This window comes from Chenopodium album, chromosome 1 (genome assembly GCF_948465745.1).
Source record: "Chenopodium album chromosome 1, dcCheAlbu1.1, whole genome shotgun sequence".
In the NCBI taxonomy this organism is placed as follows: domain Eukaryota; kingdom Viridiplantae; phylum Streptophyta; class Magnoliopsida; order Caryophyllales; family Amaranthaceae; genus Chenopodium; species Chenopodium album.
Window position 1 is genome coordinate 52,455,349 of NC_137834.1, and position 7,727 is coordinate 52,463,075.

The following is a 7,727-nucleotide window of genomic DNA, read 5'->3' on the forward strand; positions in this document are numbered from 1 at the left end:
AAAATTACCTTGGTTTTAGTAATTCCTATTCCATTAACCTCTTTGATTATCAAACCTTTGCACATTATTATTTGACACATAATTCACATGGTCACTCTCACTATTATCAAAATCATTACCACATTCCGGAGAAGCATGAGGGCAATTACAAGAGTCATGATCATAAGATCCACATACATCACAAAACAAGCAACCACTAGGCATATTATTTGAAGAGTGAGGGGGTTGAGAGTTAGAAAAGGTACCTCTCCCCTTAAATTGGGAGGGAGAATTCGAAGCTTGAGAAGAAAAGGGACCTTCCAACTTGGCCTTGATTGCGGTCATTTCTTTCCCCAAGTTTGTCATTTGTGAGAATAAGTTGTTGATCGCATTTAGATGGTCTATAGAGTACACCAAAGAACCACTCTTTCTAGTTGAATCCCTCTCACCATCTTGCCAATCTCTATAGTACTTAACCACGTCCTCTATAATGTCCACCACTTTCTCTTCCGTCCGATTCATTATGGGGACCTCCGGCACCCCCATCAAGGCATGATTTGCCTTGAGTACTTAGGCCACCATAGAAAATTTAAATGACTTGATAAGTTGGAATTCCGTGATGGGGATATTCCCTTTGATACTCTTTATACCTCTCCCATGCTTCGTAGAGGCTTTCATTAGGTCTTTGCTTGAACACTTGAATCAAAGCTCTAGCCTCCGCCGTTTTTTTTTGTGGGTAGAATCGGGACAAGAATTCCTTGGTGACTTCGTCCCATGTTCGAAGGGAATTTGTCTTTACCTCCTTATCCAACCACTCCAAGGCTCGGCCTATGAGAGAAAATGGAAACAACTTTAGCCGGATGAATTCTTAAGAAACTCCGTTCACTTTGATAGTGTAGCAATACTTTTCAAACTCCTTGAGATGGTTCAACGGACTCTCATTCTTAGCTCCGCTATCTTGTCTCCTTTCGATCAAAGCGATCATAGCCAGCCTAATTTTGAAGTCATTCGTCGGTGTTGTAGGTGGAGCAATTCCACTCTCAAACTTGTACGCACCGGGAATTCCCAATTCTTTCAAAGCAACTCTTGGTTGATTTCCCATGCCTAGTTCCTCTTCAAATCCTTCTTATCTTGAAGAACTAAATTCAAAGGATCGACTAGCAATTATTCTCCTTGAAAGAGTCCTTTCGATTTCCGGGTCAAAAGGCACAATGGATCGATCACGAGCTTTATGCATGCAAAACTTCAATGAAAATATTAGTAGCACGGCTACAAATGTAACCTTAAGAAACAAAATCTTTTTGTATTTTTTTTCAATTAAAATGAAATAGACTCAACAACTAAAGATAAGCACCAATTTCACTCCCCGGCAACGGCGCCATTTTGATACAGGAATAAACTAGTCGTTAATTGCTTATCCCAAAATCAAACACTATTTATAAAATCCTAAACCAACCTAAAACAAGTATAGGTAAGTATAGGGTCAAAACCAAAGAATTTAGTTGGTGTTCTCTTTAGCCTAAATCAAGCTATTTCGGAGATTGAAGTGAGAAAATTGTTGGTGTTATGATAGCAAAATTAGACTAACCAAGTAATTCAATAAGCTAAATGCTAGGGATATTGGTTCCACATGCTAATTCAATAATCATGCTAATCGACAATTTCTTCGTTTGATTCAAGCATTGCAAAGGACAAACAATAGTAGCAATCAAGAGAATTCAAGAGCTATCTCCTAGAGGCCAAACTAGGGGTCACTATGAATGGCTAATAAAGGAAATTCACAATCAAACTCAATCAATTAAAGCAATTCTCAAATTGATGGGTCATGTCATTAAGAAATGCAATGCAATCTAGATTAATCTTATAGGTTGATCATTCCTAATCTAATTAATCACATGCAAAACTATGTCAACCAATTTAATTGCAACAATTCAATCAATCAAAGATCATCAACTAGCACAAATTATCAATCAAGCATGCATCCCCTTCTCCCTAGCCACTAATCTACTCACTAATCATGGTGTAACTCAAGAACAAATCACTACAATTAGCATTGATCATCATTCTAAATCAAAATCAAGAGAAAGCAATATCAACTACAATATCCAATTCAAATCCAAGCAATACAAACAATCAAAGATGAAACTAAATCAATCAAGTAAGAGATGAACTAGAAGAAGAAAATCTTACTAACATTACTGATTGAAAATGAAGAAATCCAAGCACAATTGATCCAATGTTGAATTACAAATCCAATACCAAGAACTTCTCTCTAACTTCTCTCTCTAAAATGAAGATAATGAAAATTATCTAAAAGTTATCTTAAAAATGGAATTACAAGTGTATTTATAGGCAAAGAAGAAAAACGGGATTCCTGCGCCCACTCCAATAAACCCCGTGCCCGCAGAAAAATGGGTACGGAACCCATTAAAAATTCTGCGGGCTTTCTGGGCAACATCCGCGCCCGCGGGTCTTCTAGCCCGCGCCCGCAGCAAAAGCGCGGCGAATCCCAAGCTCCCAAAGGATGATCAGATGGTCGCGGTCTCTCTAGTACGAGTGGGCTCTCCAATCTACCCGCGCCCGCGGCAAGCCTGCGGCTAGACCGCGGAGAGTTCCTGGTCGAAATCCGCCAATTTGGTGCATAAGAGCCCGGGCCCGCGGCCTTCATTACCGTGCCCGCGGTAGACTGGCAGGGCTTGATGCCCTTTCCATGACCTCTCTAAGCCCTCTCCGAGCCGATTATTTCCTCCTTGCTTAGTCCATATAGCCCAACTTGATTCCCTTGCAGAGACAAATCCTATGTACCTACAAAAACAAACAAAGAAAAGAAATAAAAGGGAAAAAGAACCAAATAAAAGGAAAGCACGAAGAAAACACGAAAAACACAACGAAAGAAAAAAAGAAAGGGATTAAAGGAAAAAGGACCAAAAATAAGATAAGAAAGCATAAAAAGGAAGATGAAATCATCCTAAAAGACTACCCTATGAGTGCCATAAATGACACTCATCGGTAAGAAGATGCTAAAATCGTTTTACGGATAAGTATTTATACTCCGTACAAATCCTAAACTAAAACAAACTTAAACGACGAAATTAACCCCTAATAATAACACGCGCCCAATCGGGCGAGGCACCGCCCGATCGGGCGCGCCTTTTCGCTCGTTAGTATGATTCTCGCGCCCGGCTGGGCGCGCCTCCGGGCGCCATCCTTTTTGGCCGGGCGGCTCTCTTGGGCCACTATTTGGACTACGATTAGGCTCCAATCCTTCGGACCAATCTGGGTTTCCTCTTCGGGTTTTGAATACTCGGTCCAAATGCCCCGGTATCACACATACTGAGCCCTTAATCACCAGTTCGATGACTCTAACCGGCCCTGGGCTATAAAAACTGGTCGTGCTTATCTAGTGCTCGTGATTGCTCCATAATATCTCGGGAAGATGCTCAAAAAGTGCAAATCCCTACAAAAGTCAACCAAATCTACGAAAACACTATAAAACACCAATTAGTAATAAAAGTGGCTCTAAAGAGCAAAATACACTACTAATTACGACCAAGGGACCGGGGTAAAATACTATATAAAATAGACACATTAGTGGCTTGCTGGCCGCAAGCAGTAGCAGCCCGCACGAGTGTGCGCGGCTTGCTAGCTGCGAGATGCAGCAGCCCGCATCACCTTGGTGCGGGTGGTGGACCGTGTGCTTTAGGGGAAGCAAGTAAAGGGAGGGTAAAAGGTGAGGGACATGTGTCACAAGGAGAGAATGGAATGGGGAGCAAGTATGGTCCCATACTCTCCAAGTGGTCCTCACTTCCCTTTACATATAATAGTGACACTTGTAGATTTATTATTAATTTGCTTATTTATTTTAATTGAACTTTAAAATAATTTGTGAAATTTCATGACTCCCACATTGATGGGATATAAATTCCCACTCTCCCTCTTGCCTATAAATACCCATCTTGGGTTTTTGGGAAGAGTGCTTGAGTAGGAGTTCAATAGAGCATTGCATTAGCAAAAACTCTTAAACTCACATAATATTTGGGTTTTGGTCGGACCTCGCTAACCTTGAGGTAACGGACCTAATAGTCGCTAGTAGTTTTTGCGGGTGGACTTTCGTTGGTGGCTCGCGTATTTTCGGGGCTTAAAGCTTTCAAGTAAGAGCCCGTCTTTAAGGGCGAAGCACGCGTCAAAGGTAAATTCCGATTTTATCCTTTTATGTTTTTTTGTTATGCTTTATGATTTTATTAATTGCGAGTGGTTCTTTGGGTCGGGGTTGTTTCCGCGGTAAGTTAGACTTACCAAACCTTAATTGTGGTATCAGAGCCTCGCTCGTTTATTTTAAAATCCAAATATTTTTTCAAGGTGTTTTATGGCTTAATTTTCTGGTCTTGAAGTACTAATTAGATTAGTAGTTCGTTTTATTTATTTTAACCTCGTATTTAAGCTATCATCAGCCCCGAACCAAGATTTCGACCCAAAAATAGTGAATTTTGGGTGGAAAATGTGTTCTGGAAATGGTTTAATCTTCTAGGGACGGTTTTTAGCCAAAAAACGACCAGAAATGCACTTTTCGAGGGTTTTTTCGTTTTTACGAAAAATTTTAAGTCTTTCTAACCTTGAAAATTAATTGCATATTTATGGTGGTTATGTAATTGGTTCAATACATATTTTATATGCAATTTTAAACATCTTTAGGCATGATTACTTTGTGGTAATTTGTGCTTGAAAGCATGGTTTTATTTTTCACATAATTGCAAACTAATTGCATTAAGTGTGAAATTATTGTTCTTTGAGGCTTCCAAGTATTAAAGATTCAATCTTTAATTATGTTAAGCGATTGAAACTTTATGTTACTAAATTACATGAATTTTTGTTAAACTTTGTTGATTTAATCATTTTTAAGTTGATTGGAATCATAAAGTTTGAAACTTTGTGATAGAAAATTGTTTATCTTCATATTGGAAGATATAATTTTTTTTCAAGGATTCACAAGTATTTAAGTTGGATTCTTTAATTGAACTTATGTTCATTTTTTCCAACTCCCTCTTATTTTTTCAAAAACTCAAGGTTAATTTAAATTAATTAAATTAATAGTGAGTAATTGCCCTCTTTTTTTTTTATTGCACCAAGTTAAACCAATTTAATTAAAAAAATGGGTCTTGGGAATTATTTTGGTTACATGCACTTTAAAAATTTTACTTTAAGTTAGACTTGTTTAAATTTTTTTTTTTTGCTCAATGAATTAGTTCTAAAACTAATTTAGAATTAGTAATTATGTCACGTAAAATTGGGATCATAATCCTGAGGCTATGGCACGCAAAACGAGGCAAGAATATCACTTGGCTAGCCGGGCTGCATAGTAGCCCGCATGTGGCTGCCAAGGATGCTGCCCGTGCTTGCGTGCAAGCCATATGCGTGGTTGCTGCTTGCTGTGCGCGCTGTGCGTGCTGCCTTGCTTGGCTGGCTGCGGCTAGTGTAAGCAAAAGCATATTGGTGCGTGGCTTGGGGCTTGGTGCATGCGTCGTGTAATAGAGAATATGCGTAGACGTTGCTTGCAAAGCAATGTAGTGCAATGAGTTCGTACAACATGGCCATCAAGGGCCACGTTATTGATGTGTGAAAGTTCGCTGATGTTGGCTGTGTAACGCTTAGTGACATCGGGCCCACTCCCACGTTCATTGAGCATCAAACGGTTGTGTGGAATGTGAGCACTCCATGTCTGAGTGCTAGGCACTTAGACATTTTGGACTACGTAATTTTTTTTTATTTATTTAAATTGTCGTTTTAATTATTTTATTAATCAATTTGTTTTAATTATTTTAATAAATTTTTGGAGGCTAGGCCACGGTTTTGAGCGGCATTGGCAAAAAAAATTTTGACAAATTTTTGGTTTTACCGGCTTAATTAATTTGATTAATTAAGTTGGATGCGGAATTTAGTGGGAGCTTCAATTGTTAATTGCGCTTATTTACATAACCGGTTAAAACAACTTTGACTAGTTTTAATTAGGCGTGTTAATTGGATTAACCACCTAGATTAGTTAATAGTTCTCGCGTGTTTATGCATTGTTACTTGTTTATCGTTGTAAAATGCATGGGCCATTAACAGATAGTGAATGGATGAATGGAATGTATATTCTCTCCAAGGTTTTATGAAATTACAACTAGTGGGGCCCGATTAGGATAGAAAATACGAACTGCGATCCGTGATGTATTTTTGTAAATCTAAATATGGCCTGGGAACCGTTGAGTATTTTTGTTCCTTAATATTTAGATTAGTCCTAATCGTAGATACTATTAATTGCATTTAATTATGGTCAAGTCTTGAAGATGGACGTTCTTGGAAGAAGTAGTCATGAAGTTGCAAATGAAGACCTTTTGAAGATTTGAAAATCTCAAGGGGTCATACTAGTTGCCAAATGTATCTATATTTATGTTTTTCGATAAATATATATGTTTATGTATATGAATTATATCTTAGATGCATGTTTAGGATTTCGAATGTTGTGATGATTAAATAAGTTCACTTAAATCAACCAACATAGAAACCCAAGGTCCATAAATATTAAGTAAAACATGCCATTCCAAAACAACACTTACCAACCGAACGAGGGTAGTGGTGGGCTATGCCAAAGCGAGGCATCACTACATCTCCTAGGAGCGTAAGGCATACCGGGTATGAAAGTTGGTTTTGGTTGTACTCAACGATATGAGTGATGGAGTCCTAACATGTCGTGGCAAAGTGAATAAATTGTTGAGAGGGCATTAGTTGCGATGATTTATTCAACCAAGAGTGGCTTGGAGCCATTAGCAAAGCGTTTCTTACCTTAGGAGATTGAGTGTTAAGACAAGCCAAAGCATGCTTAACCACTCTTTGTTCTTCGGATCTTGGAATCGACTTATTCTCACCAAATTGGGGACAACTTTAAATGTGTGAATAAGACGTTTTTAAATAAGTTTGATTAAAAATGCATGAATTCAATCTTATTTAAATATTATGAATGGTTTTTCATATCAAAATTCTTTCAAATGTAGAATCATGTCTTCAACTATCGACAACAATCTTATGTTCCCATAACTTCTCGAGAAGTTATCATTTATCTTGATTTTGGTAAACTTCAAGGAATGGGAAGAGGAACTTTGTTTGACCCTTCGCAATTGCTACCTATAGCATATCTTGGATACGCCCATCCCTAGTTTCTACTTCAAAGGGATTATGAGCGATATGGCTCGTGAGGAGTAGAGTTATGATTGCAAGAGAGTCTCTCGACTCATGGCAAACTCCATTCCGGAAGAGTGGAAGAAGTAATTCTCCAACTACCTTCCAGATGTACTTCTCAAGGCTTTAGAAGATGTGGTCAATTTGAGGGTAACAAAGAGCGATAAGGGCAACTATGATGGACTCATGGAAGATGTGACTAGGTCATTTTCTAACATGAGGATCAAGCCACCGCAAGATGGATGTCTTAGAAAAGAAAGGCAAGAAGTATGGGTTAGGGTCTATAGTGCAAGACTTAGACCCGGGATGCCACTTCAAGCCCATGTGCAAAAGATGACAAGGTTATTTAACCATCTAGAACTGATTGGTAAACCGGTGGAGGATGAGCAAGCGGCTCATATGCTTTTAAGCTCACTCCACTCGTGATACGTTGCAATTAAGATGCAACTTACCATCAATCGGAACAAACTGTCCTACAAGGAAGTTGTTCAAGAGCTCCAGAAAACCTATTCTTGCAAGGCGGCTAAGTTAGC

General features: G+C 38.7%; 1 non-coding gene across 1 annotated transcript; it reads left to right on the forward strand.

The window, feature by feature from the left end:
- Positions 1-590: 590 nt before the first annotated feature.
- Positions 591-696, forward strand: LOC145566448 (small nucleolar RNA R71). The gene has a single exon (XR_014095424.1). It is a non-coding gene; the product is annotated as a small nucleolar RNA R71 (small nucleolar RNA).
- Positions 697-7,727: the final 7,031 nt, after the last annotated feature.